At 36.6% G+C, this 22,932-nt stretch overlaps 1 protein-coding gene across 1 annotated transcript in view; it reads left to right on the top strand.

Annotated features, from left to right (window-relative positions):
- The window catches only part of CCSER1 (coiled-coil serine rich protein 1), a 1,128,290-nt gene that overhangs the window by 991,384 nt on the left and 113,974 nt on the right, over positions 1-22,932 (top strand). The gene's annotated exons all lie outside the window — the stretch shown is intronic.

Raw genomic sequence — 22,932 nt, 5'->3', positions numbered from 1 at the left:
AAATTTCATCTGTGCACTTCATGATCCAATCTGACAAAGGAATCACCTAGAATCTAGACAAATATTATTTGTTTGACACCTAGCTGGTTTGGTGCAAACCAGTCACATTCATTGGTGAACTTTTTAAAAAGTCTAAAACAATGGATCTGAGAAAACATTTAACATCAGTAAAGTTTAACATTGTCCTGAATGAACTTTTCATTAGAAACAATTAAATGGTTCATCATTGACACTGGCATTCCCTTAGATGATTGTGATAACCAGTGAACATACCCTTATATTGTTCAATTTATCCGTCAGAGTAACTTTTTTTGCATATAAAGCTAAATTTTATTTAATTTTTCCCTCCATTTTATTTTAAATTTTTTTAAAGATTTATTTATTTTATTACAAAGTCAGATATACAGAGAGGAGAGACAGAGAGAAAGATCTTCCGTCCGATGTTCCACTCCCCAAGTGAGCCGCAACGGGCCGGTGCGCGCCAATCCGAAGCCAGGAACCAGGAACCTCTTCCAGGTCTCCCATGCGGGTACAGGGTCCCAAAGCTTTGGGCCGTCCTCGACTGCTTTCCCAGGCCACAAGCAGGGAGCTGGATGGGAAGTGGAGCTGCCAGGATTAGAACCGGCGCCCATTTGGGATCCCAGGGCGTTTAAGGCGATGACTTTAGCCGCTAGGCCACGCCGCCGGGCCCTATTTTAAATTTTATGATACAATTTCATGGGCTTTGGGATTTCTCTTGATTTACATGGCTTTAACTATAGTATTTACCTTTATTCCTTGTATGTCATTACTGAGATTTAATTTATGCTGATATTTTCAATAACACTTACTTTACATTGTCTTTCCAAATTTAGATTCTTCTGTAGTTTTCCAAAATTTTTTTTAAGATTATATACTAGTCTTCCTATATTCAAGTCATTTCAAAAACACTAATTCCAGTTATAACACAGCATTTATTCTATCCTTAAAATACTGGTTATGCATTCAAAAATCTGCAGGAACACGAAGTACAGTATGATCAGTGTATATTATTTCCAAAATGAAAAATAAGGTATTTTTCCCAAGAAATTGTATGACTCTAACTGGAAGTTCTTTATTATATATTCTCTAGATGAATATACAATGGGTAGAGTAACAGTAAAAATCATTTTCTTTGACAAATTTCCATATCCTTATCAGAATCAATATGTTTATATGACTGGATAAAGGAGAAAGTAAAGGAAATGACAACACTTTTACTCATTAATCATTCTGTTCCATGAGACTTATTGGTGTGTCTCTCATTATAATATAATCAATAAGAATACTTCATTGTTGTAATAGTGGTATGTTATTTTAATTCTAATGTGAAAGATGAAAGTATTAAAATTTTTGGTTTAGTAATTTGTTAATGGGTGCACTATCTAAAAAGATTTGAAATATGAGGTTAATAGTACGAAGGAATAGGGAAGTCACCTGGCACCGTGGTTAAACTACTACTTGAGACGCCTACATGTAATATTGTGGTAACTGCTTCATGTCCTGGCTTTACTTCCCACTCCATCATCCTGATAGAGACACAGCACATGATGTCTTAAGTAGCTGTGTCCCTCACACCCTCATGGGAAACTTTTGGATTGCGTTCCTATGCTGTATCCTAATATTTCATTGCATTCTTCATTAAATGTAGTCTAATTTTAAAATATCCAGTCATTCTGTCATGTAATATTGAATAGCAATTTAATGCACATAAGTTTTGTTTTCCGTGTGGATACACCAGCACTGAATTTGAGTGATAGTGATATTGAAGGAATAGTCATTAATTTTTCTGTTTCTCATTTAATATGTTCTTCCTTAATCAATGATGACTATCAAGTTAAATTTTGGTTTTCCTTATTTTTATTTTTTAATTTATTGTAATGTTTTATATAAAGTGAATAAATTTCAAGTATTTCACAATATAAATTTAGGAGTACAGTAATACTTCTCTCCCTAACTTTCCTACTGCCCACAATCCCCACATACTCTCTTCTTTCCTTACTTCTTGTTCTTTAAATTTTTACAATGACACACTTCCATTTCACTGTGCAGTCACAAGCTTCACACTTTTTAGGTGAAGTCATCAACACATAGCAGATAGAATATAAAAGTTAAAAAAAATAAACTGCTCCCTAGGAATATAGACAAAGTTGAATATAGACAAAATGCCAGAAGTTGAATCAAAATATGCCTATCTTGATCATAGAGATTCCATTTTTTGTATTCTGTGTATTGGTTATCACAGGTCAGAAAGACGTGCATTTGCCTTTTGGAGAATTACTTATTACACTAAGCATAATGATTTCCAGATGCATCCATTTTGTCACTCTTTTTATGGCTGGGTAATATTCCACAGCATATATAAACCAAATTTTCTTTGTCCAGTTATCAACTGATGAACATCTGTATTGACTGCACAGCTTAGCTATTTTGAGTTGAGCTGATACAAACATGGGATACATCTTATTCAACTGTTGGTGGGAGTGTACACTAATGCAGCCACTATGAAAATCCATATGAAAAATGTTTAGTTAACTGAAAACTGTTCTACCATATGATCCAGCTATCCCATTCCAGGGAATATATCCAAAAGAAGTAAAGTATAACTGTGAGAAAGCTACCTGGAGCCCTATACTTTTAGCAACACAATGTATGATAGTGAAGTTATGAAAGCATCCAAGATAATCTTTGAAAGAGGAATGGATAAAGAAACTGGTCCATCTGCTCCCTGGAACACTACTCATCCATAATAAGAAACTAAATTCTACTATTTACAACAAAATGGTCTTAGCCAATGACCATGATGCTTAGTAAAATAAGTCAGTCCCAAAGGACAAATATCATGTTCTCTCTCATGTAAGACTCTCTCTCTCTCTCTCTCTCTCTCTCTCTCTCTCTCTCTATATATATATATATATATATATATGTATAATATATTATATATACACACATACATACATATATATACACCTATACATGTATATGTACATGTATATATATGCCGGTATGCACATACTTTTTCATAGATGAACTGTATAATGGAGTCTAGCATACTGGAAGTGAAAATATGTTGCTGTATCTCTTCTCCTAAATAAAAGAAGACTCTAAATAAATCAGTTAAATATGCTTTGACGGTATGATAATACATTTGCTACCTTGCCTGTTACCTACAATGACATGATACACTTAACAAACAGAATATTTAAATTGTAACTGTTACTAATGAAAAATACTGCTGTTGTAAATTGGGGGAAATGAAGAGAGAGGAAGTGGAGGGGGAGAAAGAAACCCTAAAAATATTGTATCTTGGAAAATAATAACAATAAGATAAATGAGAGAAAAAGTTAGCATGGGAATACAAATAATTCTTTCAAATACTGATTTCATTTTTGGAGACATTCTCAGAAATGGGAGGGCTGGCTGACATGGTAGATCCATTTTCAGAATTCTTAGGAATCTCCATACTGTCACCCATGATGGTTGTGCTAATTTACATTCCCATCAACAGTGGATTAGTGTAGCTTTTCCCTCTACATCCTCACCAGCATATATTGTTTTCTGATTTCTGTATGGTAGCCATTCTAACTAGGGTGAGTTCGAACCTGATTGTGGTTTTACTTTTCATTTCCTTTGTATCTGAGCATTTTTTCATGTTTGTTGGTCATTTGAATTTCATTATTTGAACAATACCTGTTCATGTCCTTTGCCTGTTCCTTAACTGTAGTGTTTGTTTTGCTGTTGTTGAGTTTTGTGGGTTCTTTACAGATGCTGGGTATCAATACCCTATCCGTTTTATGATTTGCAAATATTTTATTCCATTCTGAGGGCTGCCCATGAGCTTTGTTCTTGGTTTCTTTTTGCAGTGCAGAGAATCCTAGCTTGATGCAATCCCATTTATTTATTTATTTTTGCTTTACATGCCTGTGTTCCTGTTTTTGTTTATCCAGAAATCTTTGCCTATGCCCATGTCTCACAGTTTCCTCAATGTTTTTCTCTAGTAATTTGGTGCTATGAGGTCATCTATTTAGATCCATGTTTCAGGTACAGTTAATTTTTTTTAAGCCTAAAGTTTAAGGAAGATGTTTTATTTTATACTCCTGCGCATACAGATCAAATTTTTCCAGCACTGTTTGTTGAAGACACTGGTCTTTTTGGATTGATTTCTGTTTGCTCATTAAAAATTAGTTTACTGCAGGTGTATGTATTCATTTGTGGGATTTCTATTTTGTCCCATTGATTTTCATATCTGCTTTTGTGCCAGTATCAAGCTGTTTTTATTACAACTGCCCTGGAGTGCATCTTGAGGTGTGGTGTACTGATGTCTCTGACTGTTTTTCCTAAGATTGCTCTTAGGAAAGAGAAGGTTACAGATATTGTGATCGGGATCAAAATGAATCTATAAATTGCTTTCTGTAGTATAGACATTTTGGTGTTATTAATTCTACCAATCCACTAACTTGGAAGATTTCCTAAAGTTTTTGTGGCTACTTTTTTTCTTTGTCTCACCCATGGGGTTGTTTTGGTTTACAAAGGCTATTATTTTTGCTTGTGGATTTTACATCCTGCAGCTTTCCAAACTCATGTAAGTTCTAATAGTCTCTTAGTAGAGTCTTTTGATTACCATCTGTAGAGAACCATATCATCTTTATACAGGAAGAGCTTGGCTTCCGTCTTTCTGATTAGTACTCATCCTATTTCTGTGTTTTGCCTGATCGCTCTGGCTATAATTTCTGGGAGTACATTGACTAGCAGTGCTGAGAAACACATCCTTGTCTGGTTCTGAAACTTAATGAAATGCCTCCAAAGTTTCCCCATTCATTATTATGCTGGCTATAGATTTTTACTATGTTGCCTTAACTATGTTGAATAATGTTCCTTCTGTGCCTGATTTGCTTAAGATTGTTATTCTGAAAGGATGTTGTCTTTTATCAAGTGCCTTCTCTGAATCTTTTGAGATTATAATTGAGTTTTGATTCTTCAGCATTTTAAAGTGATGTATTATATTTATTAATTTGAATATGTTTAACCATCCCTAAATACCAGGGATAAACCCCATTTGGGCCTACTGAATGATTTTTTATAGTAATTGTCGGACTTTATTGGCTAGTTAATATAGAATTAAAAATGTACAGAAATAAAATGAGTATCTTGTTATTTGATTCTTGATTTATTCCTTGTTTATTCTTTGGTGTGACTGCTGACTTATACTTTTTGCTGGTTGAATATTATGGTTAGTGATGAATTAAACCTGTGGTAATAAACTGAAAGTATGATGAATATTTTTTACTATATAAAAATAGTCTTGAAATAAGATTCTGACAATATAATTTACAAATTTAGTGGATGTATTTATGGACAATGCCCCAAATAATAAGACACTTTGACTCTGGAATTGAAAGTAGTTATTTGGTACTATCTTCAAAACAGGTTATATATGGTTACATTACTAGAATTTTTAAATATGTTTGGTCCAGAAAAGTGTGTTTTGTGTTCTAAGAACACAAAAGAAAACATCAATGAATGGGGTGCTGTTTTCTGAGTCTATACTTTGTTCATGACTCATCCTTTTCCAAGGGGAAAGCAGATAATTCAGAGAAAAAGATCGTGTATAAAAATGAAAAATCTAGTCACCAGAAAATCTGTAATCTGAAGATACAGGAGACCTATATGTACTAACTGTAACTAAAGGATTATTCTACTGCAATAATACTGGGGGAGAAATGGTGACAGGAGAAAATGGGTAGGGAGATTGGGTAGGGAAGAGGGGAATCCCTATACACACAAAAATGTAGCTTGGAAAATAATAACAAAAATTTTTAAAATACCAGTTAATATCTGGTACAATACTGTGATACAATTAAATTAGTAAGTATTGTGATGCAATCTAAACTCTTTTCATTGTAAGGACTCTTTTTTGCACCTGCAAGCCATGTATTAGGTGCTCAATAAATTGTTTTTCCAAAAATTGAACAAAGAAGAACACAGTTTTCAAACATTGGCTGGAACAGTCTAGAAATATCTCACATAAAGTCTTGGGACAGATTGTACAAAATCTAGGTAACTTTCTGAAATATCCTCCTACAGTTTATCTCTACTTTCCTATACAAACCTGCAACACCCAGGTCTGCACTCAACCTTAATCTGTAATGTAATTTTCTTATGTTCCAACCAAAGAATATGCATGCCTACTGACTATTCCATGAGCACTGCAGCAATCCCACATTTATCAGTATGTCTAGCTATGTTCACCTGCATAATTATTTTAAGATTTGTGTTCATTAATAATTGTTTCTACCACATGCAATTATTGTATTTGCTATCTTCATATTTTTTAGACTTTATACTTCTTTAACTCCAGACCTTGTAGGGCTCTAAACATTGTTTTATTAAAAATAAATACTTTTGAGAAAGTTTACTGATAGGAAAATATTGCTTTTAGTTCCATCCAAATGTCATAATGTTTGCACAGTCCAAGTATATATCGGCTTATAAATTACACAGGGTTTATATTAACTCTTTGCAGCATTGTAATTTATGCATGATTTGTATTTTAATTTAGCTTATAGAAGTAATAAAACTATGTAATTAAATAACAGCCATCGATAGATTATCCTAACATTCATTAATAAGAATGGGCACCATGCAACTTTAACTACATTTCTCATTAAAGTCAAGAACATTAGATGTCTAAAGGAATCAAGCCCATAGACGCAGGCCATAAAAAAGTGGCTTTGAGAGCTGCAGAGGGTGAATCGGGGACTTGGTCTTCATTTTCAAGGTCGATGAGATCAATCAGTTCTGTGCAACATTGTGCCTATAGTTGAGAGTGCTGTACAATGCTTTTAAAACGTTTAGAGTTTTTATTGTCTATCTGCTGATTTGCTCTCCGAAAGCTTACGATAGCCAGGAATCCATCTGGTTCTTCTACATAAATGGCAAGGACCTAAGCACTTGGGGCATCGTCTGTGGCTTTTTCAGGTGCATTAGCTGAGAGCTAATTGGGTAGCAGGAACTGAAGTCAGTACTCCATTCTGGGACGTTGCCTTCGCCTGTGGACAGCTTATCCAGCCTTGCCATAAAAGTGATCCCAATATCCGAAACATGGAAAGTGTTTTAAACTTAATCCCAAATGTTCTTTGTTTGATTTCTGATTTGTTTCTGTGTCTGCATGTATGTCTCCATGTTTTGGATAATCTATTATTTTTTGCCAAGATACAAAAAGCAAAGTATGTTTTTTTTTAAGATGTATTTATTTTCATTACAAAGTCAGATATACAGAGAGGAAGAGAGAGGAGAACATCTTCAGTCCAATGATTCACTCCCCAAGTGAGCACAACGGCTGGTGCTGCGCCAGTCCGAAGCCGGGAACCTGGAACCTCTTCTGGGTCTCCCACACGGGTGCAGGGTCCCAAATCTTTGGGCTGTCCTCTACTACTTTCCCAGGCCACAACCAGGGAGCTGGATGGGAAGTGGAGCTGCCGGGATTAGAACCGGTGCCCATATGGGATCCCGGGGCATGTTCAAGGTGAGTACTTTAGCCGCTAGGCCACGGCGCCGGGCCCAAGCAAAGTATGTTTGAACTAACATTAAAATGCGATGATTCAAATTTTAGAACGATTGTTATGCACTAGGATCTTAGCATATTGTCTTTATTAAGCACCAGTTGTGACTCCGATATTCTTGTAAGTTATTTAGAAAATCAATCCTTGGATTATCTTCTCTGGATGAGAAACTAGGGTACTCTGCAGTTAACTGACTGCCATGTCATATTTTAAAGATGGATTAATATTATTGGAGCTTCTGTAGCTAGTTTGAGAATCCAGGCTGCTAATCACCATGATAATAAGCGTCATCGAAATTTTAAAAATAGGTAAAAAAAAAAGCTTCTGAGAGCCAGTGAACAATTAACTTCAACTCAACATCCCCATATTTAATACACTTGTATTTTAAAGCTGTACTTTTCAGGTGAAAGGCACTTTTATTTTCATAGGATAAGTATAGAGTTAATATAAAGAGAATATATTTCGTGTAGTTCATAGATATATAACATTCTAAACAGATTTGACAGAAGCAGTTTAAGCTTTACAAATGAGATGGCAAGAAATGAATGAAACGTGGAATTTACAAACGGGGGCAATTTATATCTTTTTTGTTAGTTTTAATACTGTTCGTAACTGACACATAAAAAGCCATGGGTTACCCACTGATGTTTCTGTAGAAATATATATATATACATGTGTCTTTAGAATACATATATATGCATGTATTTTTAGATATTCAACATTTTTTTCATGGTGAAAAATTGCAAAACCTTTTCTTTATGCTCGATTCTCTGGAGTTGAATGAGTGATGCCACATGCAATTCTTTTCTTCCTGCTTTCTTCAATGTGGTGAGTCTGGCCGATATGTGAACCTAGACATTGTGGTTTCTCTCCTGCATCCCTAAAACCTTTTCAAAACAACTGGTGCAGCAGGAGGCGTTCAGAATTTCGTCCCTGTTGGAAGATGATGCTCTAAGCGTCTAAATCTCAAATTCTAACTTTTCTTTGAGTATAGAACACTTTGAAATGACCACTTTCCTGGATCTCACTTTTTACCACTATAAAATATAGACAGACATGATCTATCTTACATATGTATACAGACTAATTTAACTATGTATAGGACATTAGTAAAAGTTATTTGTTATAAGTTATAAAAAACAGGGCCCAGTGTGATAGCATAGAGGTTAAAGTCCTCCTTTGAACGCCCCGGGATCCCATATGGGTGCTGGTTTTAATCCCAGCAGCCTCACTTCCCAGCCAGCTCCCTGCTTGTGGCCTGGGAAAGAAGTCGAGGACAGGCCAAAGCCTTGGGACCCTGCACCCGCGTGGGAGACCTGGAAGAGCTCCTGTCTCCTTGCTTCGGATTGGCTTAACTCCAGCGGTTTCGAGCACTTGGGGAGTGAGCCATCGGATGGAAAATCTTCTTCTCTCTGTCTCTCTTCCTCTCTGTATATCTTCCTTTCCAATTAAAAAAAAAAAGTTAAAAAAAAAAACACAGCAGCTTGGGTAGGTGCAATGCCTCATTGGCTAAATACTCTCCTTGCAAAAAAAGCCTTTTTAATAGTAATTACTGTTCACATTTTTTATCACATCACCATAGGATCTTTGAGATTTAAAAGTATGTCTGTATTATGTATTATATGATTTCCAGTATAACACAAAGCCTGAAAAATAGTTAAATCGAAACATCTATTTGCTAACTGATACATAACTGGGAAACAGTGTCAAGCTGGAAGACAGTTGAGTCAACAAGAAATTATAGTTCTGCTTTTGAACAGGGAAACAAGGAAAAATTATGTCATGAGGTACAATCTTGACTGTGTTTCATCATAGATTGATTTATAGAAAAAATTTTTTTAGATCTATTTATTTCAATTGGAAAAGCAGATTTACTGAGAGAAGGGACAAAGATCTTCCATCTGCAGGTTCACTCCACAAATGACGCAATGGCCAGAGCTGCGCCAATCTGAAGCCAGGCGCCAAGAGCTTCTTTCTGGTCTCCTGCATGGGTGCGGTTCCCAAGGTTTTGAGGCATCCTCTGCTGCTTTCCCAGGCCACAGGCAGGGAGCCGGATGGGAAGAGGAGCATCCGGGACAGGAACCGGCTTCCATATGAGAAGCTGTTTACAAGGCGAGGATTTAGGCACTGAGTCATCAAGCAGGGCCCTATTTATAAGCTTCTATAAAACAAAAGCTATCCCTGCTTGTGGCCTAAAAAAGCAATCAATGACGACTCAAAGCCTTATCACCCTGAAGCTGTGTGGGAAATCCAGAAGAGCTCCTGTCTATTGGCTTCGGATTGGTGCAGTACCGGCTGTTGCAGTCATTTGGGGAGTGAATCATCAGACAGAAGATCTTCCTCTCTGTCTCTCCTCCTCTCTATATCTGACTTTTTTTTTAAAAGATTTTATTATTATTGGAAAGCCGGATATACAGAGAGGAAGAGAGACAGAGAGGAAGATCTTCCATCCGATGTTTCACTCCCCAAGTGAGCTCAATGGCCAGTGCTGTGCCAATCCGATGCCGGGACCAGGAACCTCTTCCGGGTCTCCCATGCGGGTACAGGGTCTCAAAGCTTTGGGCCGTCCTCGACTGCTTTCCCAGGCCACAAGCAGGGAGCTGGATGGGAAGTGGGGCTGCCGGGATTAGAACCGGCGCCCATATGGGATCCCGGGGCTTTCAAGGCGATGACTTTAGCTGCTAGGCCATGCTGCCGGGCCCCTATATCTGACTTTGCAATAAAAAATAAATAAATCTTAACTAAAAAAAGCCACCATGACTGACCCAGAGGAATATGTCTTAAATGAGTATAAAACATTGAATTGTGGTTCTCTAGTTGTTTTAAAAAATGTTCAGCGGAAAGAGAAAGAAACAAATATGATAATCATGTGTTTGGCAGTGACAGACTGCTTTTTGAATGCCTGTATTTTTCATAGCAGGGGAATTTAAAATAAAATTGTTAGGATTTATTTATTATTTATCTGGAAGCCAGAATAACAGCGAAGTGACATTGTTGGAAAGATAGCAGGAGAATAAAGAGAAAGAAATCTTGATTTGTTTCACTTTTCAAATGCCTTTATTGATTAAAACTAGATCAGATTGAAACAAGGAGTCAGACCCTATCTGAGTTTCCCATATGTGTTATAGGGACCAAGATATTTGGACCTTCTACCATCGTTTTCTCAAGCACTGTAGCAGGGAGCTGGTTCTGAAACAGAGCAGCTAGCACTCCAATATGGGATACCAGCTATGCAAGCAGTGATTTAATTCCCTGATCTAATGCCATTTAGAAAACTTTTGTATGAAGATTTATTCACTTTTATTAGAAAGGCAGATATACAGAGGAAGAGAAACAGAGAGAAAGGTCTTCCGTCTCCTGGTTCACTCTTCAAGTGGGCACATGCCTGGAGCTGAGTCTATCCAAAGCCAAGAGCCAGGAGCTTCTGGGTTCTCCCACGAACGCACAGGCTCCCAAGGTTTTGGGCCATCCTCTACTGCTTTTCCGGGCCCAAACAGGGAGCCAAAAGAGAAGTGGAGCTACCAGGACATTCATTAGCAACTATATGAGACGCTGGTGTTTACAAGGCGAGAAATTATCCACTGAGCTATAATACAGAGCCCTACTTACTAGCTTTTATACAACAAATGTCAACTTCTAACCACACCTGTATTTTGTTCTTGTATTGCTTTCACTTGGATCAAACAATTGTATTGTTCCAAGTTCTGCTTATGTGATTACAGACGAAACAAGTATTTAAGAGAACTGGATAATCTTGTAGTAGAAGAGCAGAACTCCGTGGATTAGCTTTTTCATGGGGATCATCTTTTTTCTGGTCTCTCCATATCCACCCCAGTTAATTTAGTAGTTAAGACAGTCCAAAGAAATTGCTCTGAATATTCATAAATGAATAATTTTAACATTTTCTGTAAAATCCAACATGTATAGTATCTGTACCATGGTCACTGATCTTTCTTCATGCCATCTTCCCTCTTACTGTTTGTGTCTTTTGTGCATTAGAATTATTTCATGTCCTCAAAATGTCAGTTTATTTGGTAAGACAGCACTAAGACATGATTTCTAATTAATTTTTGGACTGCAAGTTATATAGCAGGAGTCTGATAAATAAACTATGATTTAGATTTGTTAAGAAAGTTTAAGAAGAGGAAACAAGGTCCTCTGTCTAGAAGTTTTTCTCTAATCAGTATTAGCCTCAATGAGAAATGATTATAGGTGATAGAAAATATATGAGAGTGATTTCAGATTTGAATGCTGCTTTCAGAGATAAAATTTGTACGGTGTAGATATTAGTTTGGATGTTTGTATTTCCCCAAAGCTCCTGTGTTACAGGCTTGTTCCCAGGCTGGTCCTGTTGATAGGTGGTTGAAGTTTTAGGCGTTGCATCCAACCTCTCCCCAAGAGTTGCAGCCCAGAGAACTCTGCAAAGCATCAAAATTTATTGAGGGGGCAGGTAAACAGACCAACCAGCTGGGGTCAGCTCTCCTTTCCGTCACAGAGTGACTCCCAGGTGAGGGTTAGATGGATTTTTGTAGAGTGAGTCATACAGCCATGGGAACCAGGTGAGTTGGACAGCCACAGAAGGCCTACTTGGGACAGAGGGTGGGCTCCAGCAGCCACAGGAGACACTCATAGGAACAATGAGTGAATAAATCATACAATATTGATTCTCAGAATGGAAGGTTCCTGGTAGAGCATGTTACTCCTTGTAATCTGGTCCCCAAAGCAAGAAATTGACAAAGCATTTTGTACAGAAGCATAAAGGGCAGGTTAGCAAACTTATTCAGGTCTGAACCAAAGTGACTCCATTTTGTGATCAGATTTTACACAGGAAATGAGGCCTGGTGGGGCATCCTTAGGTAACTTTGTATCATTTTTTAAGAGATTTATTTATTTTTATTACAAAGTCAGATATACAGAGAGGAGAGACAGAGAGGAAGATCTTCGGTCCGATGATTCACTCCCCAAATGAACGCAACGGCCAGTGCTGCACCGATCCGAAGCCAGGAACTCCCACATGGGTGCAGTGTCCCAAACCTTTGGGCCTGTCCTTGACTGCTTTCCCAGGCCACAAGAAGGGAGATAGAAGGGAAGTGGAGCTGCCGGGATTAGAACCGGCACCCATATGAGATCCCGGCGTGTTCAAGGCGAGGACTTTAGCTGCTAGGCCACACCGCCAGGTCCAACTTTATATCATTTAAAGGTAGTTTTTAAAAGAGCAGTATTACACAGTGGAGGCAACCACTTTTGCTCTGTATGCTGGTTCATCACACTCCATGTTCTGCATAGGGCAAATTGATGATATCATACAGCCTTGAACTTGAAATTTAGAAATTATAAGTGAGACAAAGCTTTTCTTTTTATGAACGTATTATTCTGTAGTGTTTAGCTGTAGTGAGATAAAGCTAACCTATACATAGATTGGAGTGTATGTAGGTAGCCACATAAGCTTTCTGAATACATAATGATGAAAATGTTAGCAAGGTTTTTTTGCTAGATTTATGAGAAATTGAAATAAAGAAAAGTTAAACGCTTTATTTAAAACATACAATCCAGACAGAGAAAGCTACAGTCTTTCTCTTATATTCTTCCTTGGTTGTTTTCACTATTTCAGTTTGTTTCCTAGCACTAAAGATTAGAGCGCAGTAGGAGAAGCACAAAGATGGCCACGGCTGAACCTAACTTGGAAAATAAAACAATTTCTTAAGAAAAAGTGAGGCAGATCAACCAGTACACCTGAGAAAAGTGTGATATCTCACATATCCACAAAATAATTTTAGATGTATACATGTAAAAATAGCAATTTATCTTAAATGATTAAGATAAAGCAGTTATGAAAACATCTGTGTTGCCTAACTACTTCCTAATTCCACATGGGATCTCTCCTTCTTGCGTTTGCATGTAAGGTGTGAATGGACGTCTCTGTTGAGACTTACTCTACTTGCCTGCTGAACCACATCAGTCTCATGTAATTTCCAGCATCCTGAATATTGTCTTTACTTACTCTTACACTGCTTGTTGGGGAAAGAAGAAGCTGTTGTGATCACATTTAATGCCCTTGCCATTACATTCAAGATTCAGACTTTAGCAGAGAAAGAAGGAAATGACAAATAATATATGTAAAGATGAGACACGCAGTGGGTGTTGCAATAGAGGGGCCTAAATCCCCCTTGTGAGGCCTACATCTCATATCCAAGAGCTTGAGATCAAATCCCACCTTCGTTTCTGATCCAGGCTTCTCCGAATGTGACTGAAAGGCCCCCAAACTCACTGGAGCCCCTGACACTCACAGAGGCTTTGACCTGGAACAGGCCATACTGTTGGGAATATTTGGCATGCAATCAGTTCTTTGTCTTGCTTTTTGTACCTTTCAAATAAATCAACAAACATATAAATAAAAGATTAATTGCAAGTGATATATTTTGTCTCATTCAGTTTTTCCAGTTAATATACATATTTTAAACACAAGAATATTATATAAGGATAAGTTTTATTGGTTGAATATGATTACTTATTTGTAAATATTTTTCTCAGTTTGAAGAGTGGGATATATTGTGTTACTGGAGTTGAAAATGAAGATTGAAGCGTGAGTATCTGAGCATGCAGCAATGTTTACAGGATTGTAGCTATTTAAAACAGTAAGCATATAATGAACAACAGATTTTTCAAAAGAACTTAGCATTGCGTATTGTATAAGTGTTCCAGAATATGTAAAATATGTTATGATGTCATTATAAATAACAGTAAAGCAAAGTGATACAACATTTATGAGCAGACAGAACAAAAGATTTAAGTTCTGATTCTCTTGTTTTTCAAGCTAATAGAGCATATTGTGTGAGATTCTGAACTTCAGAAGGATGGAGAAAATGTTCATGTTTTGTATTTGCTTGTGCTCTTCAGTGGCAGTCCTCAGCTAGTCTTACTATGAGTCCAATTACTACAATTTAATATTTCTTCACAATGATGCCAAACTTCTGTTTGATTCTATGTTTTGTGCTCCGGGGTGTTCTATGCCACAAGCTCCATCACAACAGGAAGGAAGTGTGTTATTGAAAATCTAGAAAAATGACAAATGTATCTATTTTATATTGTGAAGGCATTTATGAACACATACGTAGAGCATTCTTTTAAAAGCTATTTTCTCTTTTATGTAGTTATTACTTTAGAGGGCTTTTCTATCTATGAAGTTACTTCTAGATGCTGATAATAATTCCCATCCATTCTACACAAAATAATTTTCACTAGGGTTAGTTTTGTCATTTGCCCAGCTCATACTTTCAAGAACTTATATTTTTAATGAGATTTTTTAAAAAAATACCATACTCTGTTATTTCTGTAAGTATTGCAAGTTTGTGCAATGGCAATACAGGGAAATGTTAGTTCTGTCCATCTTTGTTAAGGAATGGTAATCTTTTTTGCCTCACACATGGTTACTCCTTTCATTTTCCCTTATGCTAAAAACAAACAGTTTCTAACAGTAATGCTGGATTGGTTGTGAAGTAATGAAACATACAATCAATGAAGAATGAAAGAAATTTCAAGAGTAGAAATGGGGCAGTTAGTTTTTTTATGATAATGTAAAAGCCAAATGCTAGAATATCTGTAAATTATCTTACTCCTTCCATCTTTTTCTCCCATTTGCTCTCATCTTGTATCTCAATTATTTCAGTCTCTGAGATTTATGTATTTATTTACCAATGTGTAATCTATCCATCTGTCATCTATTTATCATCCATCTCATCTATCTTTCTATTCATTTCTGTCATCTGTCATCTATCCATTTTTTTCAGATTATTTTTTAAAACACAGCATTAATGAGAGAGAGAGAGAGAGAGAAACAGTGAGAACTGCCATCTGCTGGTTTCCTCCCAAGATGACCCCAACACTAAGTGCCTAGCCAGGCCAATGCATAAAGCCTTGCCCATTGAATCCTCCACATTGATGGAAGCAGCCTGAGTACTTGAACCATCCTGTGGTGCTTTATGCAGGCGGTTAACAGGGAGCAGATCAGAAGTGGAACAGTTGGGACAGGATCCATCACCCATATGACGTGACAGTATTGCAGGTGATGTTTTATCTGTTATGTCGCAAGGGCAGCCCTTCTAACTTTCATTATCAACACTTGTCATCCAGTTAACATGCCCTACTTTCAATTTTGCAAAGGCATCTTTTATTACTAAAATTAGTATCATAATAGCACTTTAATATCTTTGCATTTTTTTCAATATTATTGGAATTGTTATGTCTATCACTTCTCTTTCTGCTGCCTGGCTTTGAAAGATGGATTTAAAACAGAATTTATTAATGGTGATCATTGTATACAAGAGGTTGTTTTCCTTTTTGGACAGAATGTATGTTGTAAGGAAAGAGCATATAATTGCTGTATCATGTTATTAAGTATGAGTAGTTTATTTGACCTCGCTTGTCTCACATATTTGTTACAGTCCTTAGTTTGAACTGTATGATTTTTTTTCTTTCTCCTTCCCTATCCTATCCTATCCTTCCCTTCCCTTCCCTTCCCTTCCCTTCCCTTCCCTTCCCTTCCCTTCCCTTCCCTTCCCTTCCCTTCCCTTTCCTTTCCTTTCCTTTCCTTTCCTTTCCTTTCTCCCTCCTTTTCTTCCTTCCTTCCTTCCTTCCTTCCTTCCTTCCTTCCTTCCATCCATCCATCCATCCATCCATCCATCTTTTCTTTTTTTTCTCTACAAAAACAGGCAGCCAAAGGGAAGCCCCTTCTCTAAGGAAAGATGTTGCACTAGAAGACTCACTGTCTCAATCATTTGTTGAAGTGCTTGGGGAGTCCAATTACAGAATTTGATGTGGCACAAACATTGGGCCACTTAATGCTGCTTTCCCAATCACATTGGCAGGGTGCTAATTTGGAAGTATAACAGCCAGAACTTAAACCAGCATCTGTATGAGATGCTGATTCCATAGATGACAGTTTTACCAACTAATCACGACACTGGTCCCTGATCTTAAAGCTTAAATATTCTTTGTATTCTAAAAAGTATTTCACAATATAATCTGACTTTATGACATTTAGGTTATTTTTATTTGGGGTTATATTTTCTGCAAATGTTTACTAATAAGTATTTTTGCAAGTGTGCAGAATTCTGGAACTAAAGTTCAGATTTTTGAAAATATTTATTTTTATTTATGTGAAAGGCAAAGCTATACAGAGAGGAGAGACAGAAACACAGAGAGAGAGATCTCGAGGGAGATCATTCAGCCACTGGTTAAATTTCAAAGTAGCGGCATGGCCAGAGCTGAACTAATCCAAAGCCAGGAACCAGGTGTCCTAGATGGGTGCAGGAGCACAAGAAGATGAGCCACCCTCTCCTGCTTTCCCAGTTCAGAGGTAGGCTCTGCAGGTGAAAGAATAACCTATTGAGCCACAACACCAAACCCACATTTTCTTGATTTAGTTAAACTGTACACAAGAGTGGGCATTTGGTTTTATCATTAAGAGGGTGTTTAAGGGGCCGGCATCATATGTTGGAATGGATGGATTACCAGTGGATTCTGATTCTGGCGTTCTGCTAATGTAGATCTTGTGAGAATATCATGATGGCCCACGTGTTTGTGTGCCTATTACTGAAATGGATGTCCTGCATTGATTGCTACTATCCTCCTTTACGGTCACTGATGGGCCAATTTGGGCCTTTAAGGAATTAGCTATTGAATAAGAGCTCTCTCTCTCTCTCTTTCTCTCTCAAATAAATGTCATGTTTTTAAAAGCTGTGCACCATAGGGAGTTCTATATAGTGCAAACACTTCCTTTGTGTGAGCCAGGTGTAGCTTTGCTGCATTTGCCAATATGCCTTTAGTGTAGGACATGTGCTTTCAACAAATGCACGGCATGTAACATCTTACCTGTCCCCATTTTTTATTCATTTCTCAAAGTTCTTATGATGTAAACATCCGGAAGATCTATCGTGGTTAGTTACAAAGTAAGTTGCAGAGAGTTAAGAAGCCCAGTGATTATAAAATCCATAGATAGCATTGTAGTGGTAGAGTTTGTCTGCTTCATATCACAGAACACAATGCATAACTTTCATTCTTTATAGTTGCTTCCTTATTTGTCTCTGTCAGTGACAAGTACCCTTTGTCTTTTGCTGCTTGCCCTGTAACCCTGCATAGTGTTGTCACTATCTTCAACGGCAAGCTTGCTATTTCTCATTTGTTCCCCATCTTGATGGGTGATATGAATGTCAACCTCCTGAGGAGCTGCTCCTAGAACACAGTAAATCACACCTTCTTCCATCTATTTGTCACAGTTCAGATATAGAGATGCTTTGAAAAAAAATGCTAGCAGGTTTATACTGAATTTTTAAAAATAACGACAGTAAAGTAAGTTTTTTAAGAAGCTTATTTTAAAAATGCTAAAATATTTTACTTATATTTTCTTGCTGTTAGTAATGTTATAATATTATGTACTTTAAACAATAATGATGCTTAAAGACGAATTAGCATCCCTGTGTTTCATTTACCTCTGTTTTCTATTAAGTCATATAGATCCATGATATTAGGAAAGTAAAATAATATGGAACCAGTAATAAATTTCAAACATTAGCATTTGTTTGTATACTATGTTTTGAGCATTTTAGTAGGATGGTTAAATTTTGCTTTTTCCTTAACCCGCTAAATCAGAAAAATATGTTAATTTAGTATAACCTTTATTTACCTTATGTTTGATATACAAACAAGTTTTTATATCTTATTTTAGGTGGAAGCAAAGGATAATGTAATTTAACAAAGTTTAAAAGATGCAAGCTTTATATCATTAAGCAATGATTTGCATATGGATAAAACAGGAATTGAAATGAGAACATTGTCCCATTTTCTTTCAAATTGTTTCATCTTTTATTAATGCTCTAAATTTCATTTAAGTATTAGTATAATGTATATACTTCTTCTAAAATTCCATTTTTTTTTCATTTAACAGTCATCTCTATCTGTATTACTGAATAAATTTAATTTCCAATTTAGGCTTACACATCATTGTTTCTGATTCTTCAGAATCTCCTATCAACTTTCAGATATGTCAAACACCTGCTCACTTGAGCAGCACATATACTAAAATTGGGATAAATCTATCAAGCTTTGTTCTTGGACACCAGGAAGATGTATTTTTTAAAAACTACTACCAAACTACTAAGTTCAATAAACCATCCAATTACTCAAATAAAATGTAATTCAGATAGCTTACAATACATGAGTCAAAATAACCAACTATCTATTTTGAATGTATTATTTTATCTGTAGATGTTATTCTAAATTAATCTTAACTCAATATGTAGTTTTACATGGAATTGTTATTCATTTATTTAGAGTTACAAAAGTTGTCTCCATTTGTACATGATTTTCAGAAAATATTCTTGTGGAAAATCAAAATCCTTAATATTTTTCTATCTCAGAATAGTAAAAAGGGTATTAATGATGATGATTGTGATGATGATAGCAAAGTAATCAGTAATTTGTAACAATACTTATCGTATATTGGGCTCTATACTGGGTGCTTTCTTCATTCTTTGATTAGTTATACAACTCATGCTTTCAGGTGCCTTATGTGTGCCAGATATTGGCTAGAAATTGGTTGTATAACATTAGGAAACATAGAAGGCTCTGCCCTTGTAGTTCTTGGCAGTCTTGTAGGGAGGAGCAGATATCAAAGATACTTAGAGATTTAAAACTGTGAGCAGTAATAACAGTTTTAAAAAGTATGACATGACAAAAATAATGACAACTATAAAATGACAAAGTAGAGTGGGAATGGCTTACTATTTCTTGTGCGATAGACAGATGAGGACACACTCTTAGTGTGACAATTATGTGAAAACCCGCAGGATGTGAAGCCCATAGACTCCTTATATATCTGGAGAAAGTGGTTCCAAGAAAAAGAACAAACACAGAAACTGTGAGACAGTGGGTGAGCTTTCATAATATACTAAGCAAGAAAGCTGTTTTCAGGTCTCCTTAACACCAAAGCTTATATTTATTATCTGTGTATTTGATAATTTTGAATCTACACGTTCAACATCTTTATATCTCACATGTTAGCTTCTCATGAAGCACTTGCAGCAAACAATGACTCCTCTGGAACAGATATGATACAATACTGTAAAAACATTGGTCTACTAAGAAGAGTTCATTGTGATAAAGTTTCCACCGAGTGTAAAATGAGGAAAGTGGGAGTAATTGGAAATTACTCGCTCATAACTAATGTTCAAGTTAAAAAAATTGACAAATGCAAGGATAATATGAATAATACAGTATCATCAGACATTCAGACAGCAGTGTAAATTGTATTAAAACAAAAAACACTGGAAACTGGATACATTTTTATTGCCAGTTAGGTAAAAATGCATTTTTATTTATTTGTTGGTAAGCATGTCTGGAATTCAAAATTAATTAACTCTTTAACTCTAGTGGAATTCTATGAACGCTTGTAAATTTTTCATTGATGAAAAACATAATGTTGACTATTACTAATTGGAGAGAAAGAGAGAGAGAGAAAAATACAAACTGTTTAATGTGTTTTGGTCTTCTTATTTTGAGAAGTTAAAAAAATCTAATTTCACAGTTTGACAATTAGGAAATCTAGAGTTAGTATTTATTTTATTTTATTTCACTTTTATTTTAAATCTGTGTATTACAGATGCTATTTATTCACTTGCCATATAATTGTGAACTTGCAATGTGTATGGAAAATATGTGTTAAATGCCAGCATAGTAATTGTTGGAAGATACTTGTTTTTACACCATAAGTCCATGCTGTCCAAGAAGAGAGATGACTTATTTCCCAGGCTTAGAGGAGAAAAACTCTTAAAATTTCTCATCACACATGGAAGCCAAGTATCCCACAGATAGCAATGTTAGGAAACAGATACTGAAAATATCATTCATTCATGGCCAGGAAAATCAGATGACATAAAAATGGCTTCATCAGAAATCCATCTATTAAAACCCAGAGAGACTTGTCAGCCTAATGTAGCCAAAATCCACAGGGCTATGCACCAGAGAAGAGTCAACCATACTAGAGAACTTTGAGAGCTGCAAAATGTTCCCCTCTAAGTTTCAGCTTTATCTTGAGCACTTCTGAAAGGAAGCTACTTAAGGCATCACTAGAGCCAGTGGAGAGGAATAGGTGAAAGAATTCTTGGAGCTAACATATAGGTAGGAGAGATTTACATTCCCAAAATCCAGGGTGGAGAAAAATGTATACTACCTAGGGCATCAAGCAGAAAGCTCTTGTCTCAGGCAGATATACAGACAGGAGGAGAGACAGAGAGGAAGATCTTCTGTTTGATGGTTCACTCCCCAAGTGACCGCAACAGCTGGAGCTGAGCCAATCTGAAGCCAGGAGCCAGGAGCTCCTCCGGGTCTTCCATGCGGGTGCAGGGTCCCAAGGAGTTGGGCTGTCCTCAACTGCTGTCCCAGGCCACAAGCAGGGAGCTGGATGGGAAGCAAGGCCGCCCAGATTAGAACTGGGGACCATATGGGATCATAGCACATGCAAGGCAAGGACCTTAACCACTGCGCTATCGTGCCAGGCAGGAAAGCTCTTGTCTCAGTAGTGAGCTTTAAATAATTGCAGTGCTGTTATAACAAAAATCATAATCTGAATGGCATATAAACAACAGAAATGTATTACTGAAGTCCTGGAGGTGAAGATGTCTAAGATCAAGTGCTGGTAGATTTGGTGTCTAGTGACTCCATGATTCCTAGTTGTTAGATGGCCTCTCGTAGCAGTATATTTACATGGTATAATAGTTGGACAAACTCCCGTCTATTTTATGATGGCATTAGTCCCATTCATGGGAGTCCAACCCTCATGAGACCTACATTCTACCTCCGAATACCTTCATCTTTGGGATTAGGATGTCAAGATATAAATTGTTAGGTAGCACTAGCTTTAATATTGCACTGGGCCAAAGTAGACCTAGGATAAAGGCTCTTACAAGCCTGGTTCATGTAACTTGAAGATCAGTGTCAAAGAATTGCATTATTTGCAAATAGGGTGTTTGCAAACCACAATACATTTGAAAAATATTTAAAGGATTAGTCATCTTGAAAATGCAACAACAGAAAATCAACAGTTAGTTGAATGTCTATCAAAAATTTCTGGGCACAAAAAGAAGCAGGAAAACCAAGATCCATGATCAGGAAAAAAATCAAACCACGATATATCTGGAAATTATGCCAGTAATAACAATAATAAGCAAATGAGAGCATATAATGAGCATGAATATGTTAACAGATATGGAGCATATGAAAGAGACTAACGTTGGGTTTTAAAGTAAGAAATAAAATGATTAAGATGTGAATTGGATAGTATAAGATCAGTAGTTCAATACCGTAGAATGAAGAATGATAGAAGTTGAAGATACAAAATTCAAATGTAAGAACTTGAATTATAAAAACAGTGTTTGTAATAAATGATAATAATTGAAAGAGGTGGACATTTCTGTTGAGTTTAGGTGAGGATGTTTCAGTCTAAAAGAGTTACTCTGGACTGGGTCTGAATCAGTTCGTTAGCTGTGTTCTTAAAGTCTTACCACCACTTTATCAAGAAAAATTGTGTCAGACCTTTGTTTGCTATGGTATCTGAATAGCATTTGTTTTTCAAGGACGTAACTATTTAATTATTTGAGAAGAGTAACAGAGAAAGAGGGAGAGATCTTCCGAGCAACGATTCATTGCCCAAATGACTCCAAAGCAGGGGTCAGGAATTGCATTCTACTCTTCCGCATGGGTGACTGAAGCCATGTACTTGAGACAGCAGTCAGTCTTCTTTGGTGTATTAACAGGAGCTGGAACAAAAGTGGAGTAGTCAGGATTCAAGCCAACACTTCTATATGGGATACGAGTGGCATAAGCAGTGACTTAACCTGTTGCACCAAAATGTTTTTTACTTAATAAGTATGCATATGTTGTTGTGGAGAGTAGGTTTTGATACTCAGATTAGGAAGTAGTATCACAAGGCAAAATTTACATATACATATTCTCTCTTAAAAGCAGAATTAAAGTTGAATTTGAATGCCATCATTGGAAAAAGTGTTTCAAAGTAGCTTGTTTTTTTCTTCTACTATGACATACCTAAAGTAGCCTCACTGTATAGGAAAGTGATTTCTTCAGTTTACAGGTTTTAGTGTTTACAGTCAAAAATCAGGCTTGTCCCAGGAGTTTGGCTTCTGGCAATAGCATTCACCTTGGCTGAATTCTGAGGCTGCACCCAACATCAAATGGCATTAGTGTCCATGTCTGTGTCATGGGTCTCATTTATAATCACTATGAATTATTCATGTGCTGTCCCCCCGTGACCCCATCCAGTATAATCACTTCCCAAGCTCTC

The sequence above is a fragment of the Ochotona princeps genome, chromosome 7 (assembly GCF_030435755.1).
Source record: "Ochotona princeps isolate mOchPri1 chromosome 7, mOchPri1.hap1, whole genome shotgun sequence".
NCBI classification, from domain to species: domain Eukaryota; kingdom Metazoa; phylum Chordata; class Mammalia; order Lagomorpha; family Ochotonidae; genus Ochotona; species Ochotona princeps.
The sequence above is the reverse complement of the archived record's forward strand: the minus strand, read 5'-3'. Positions and strand labels throughout refer to the sequence as shown.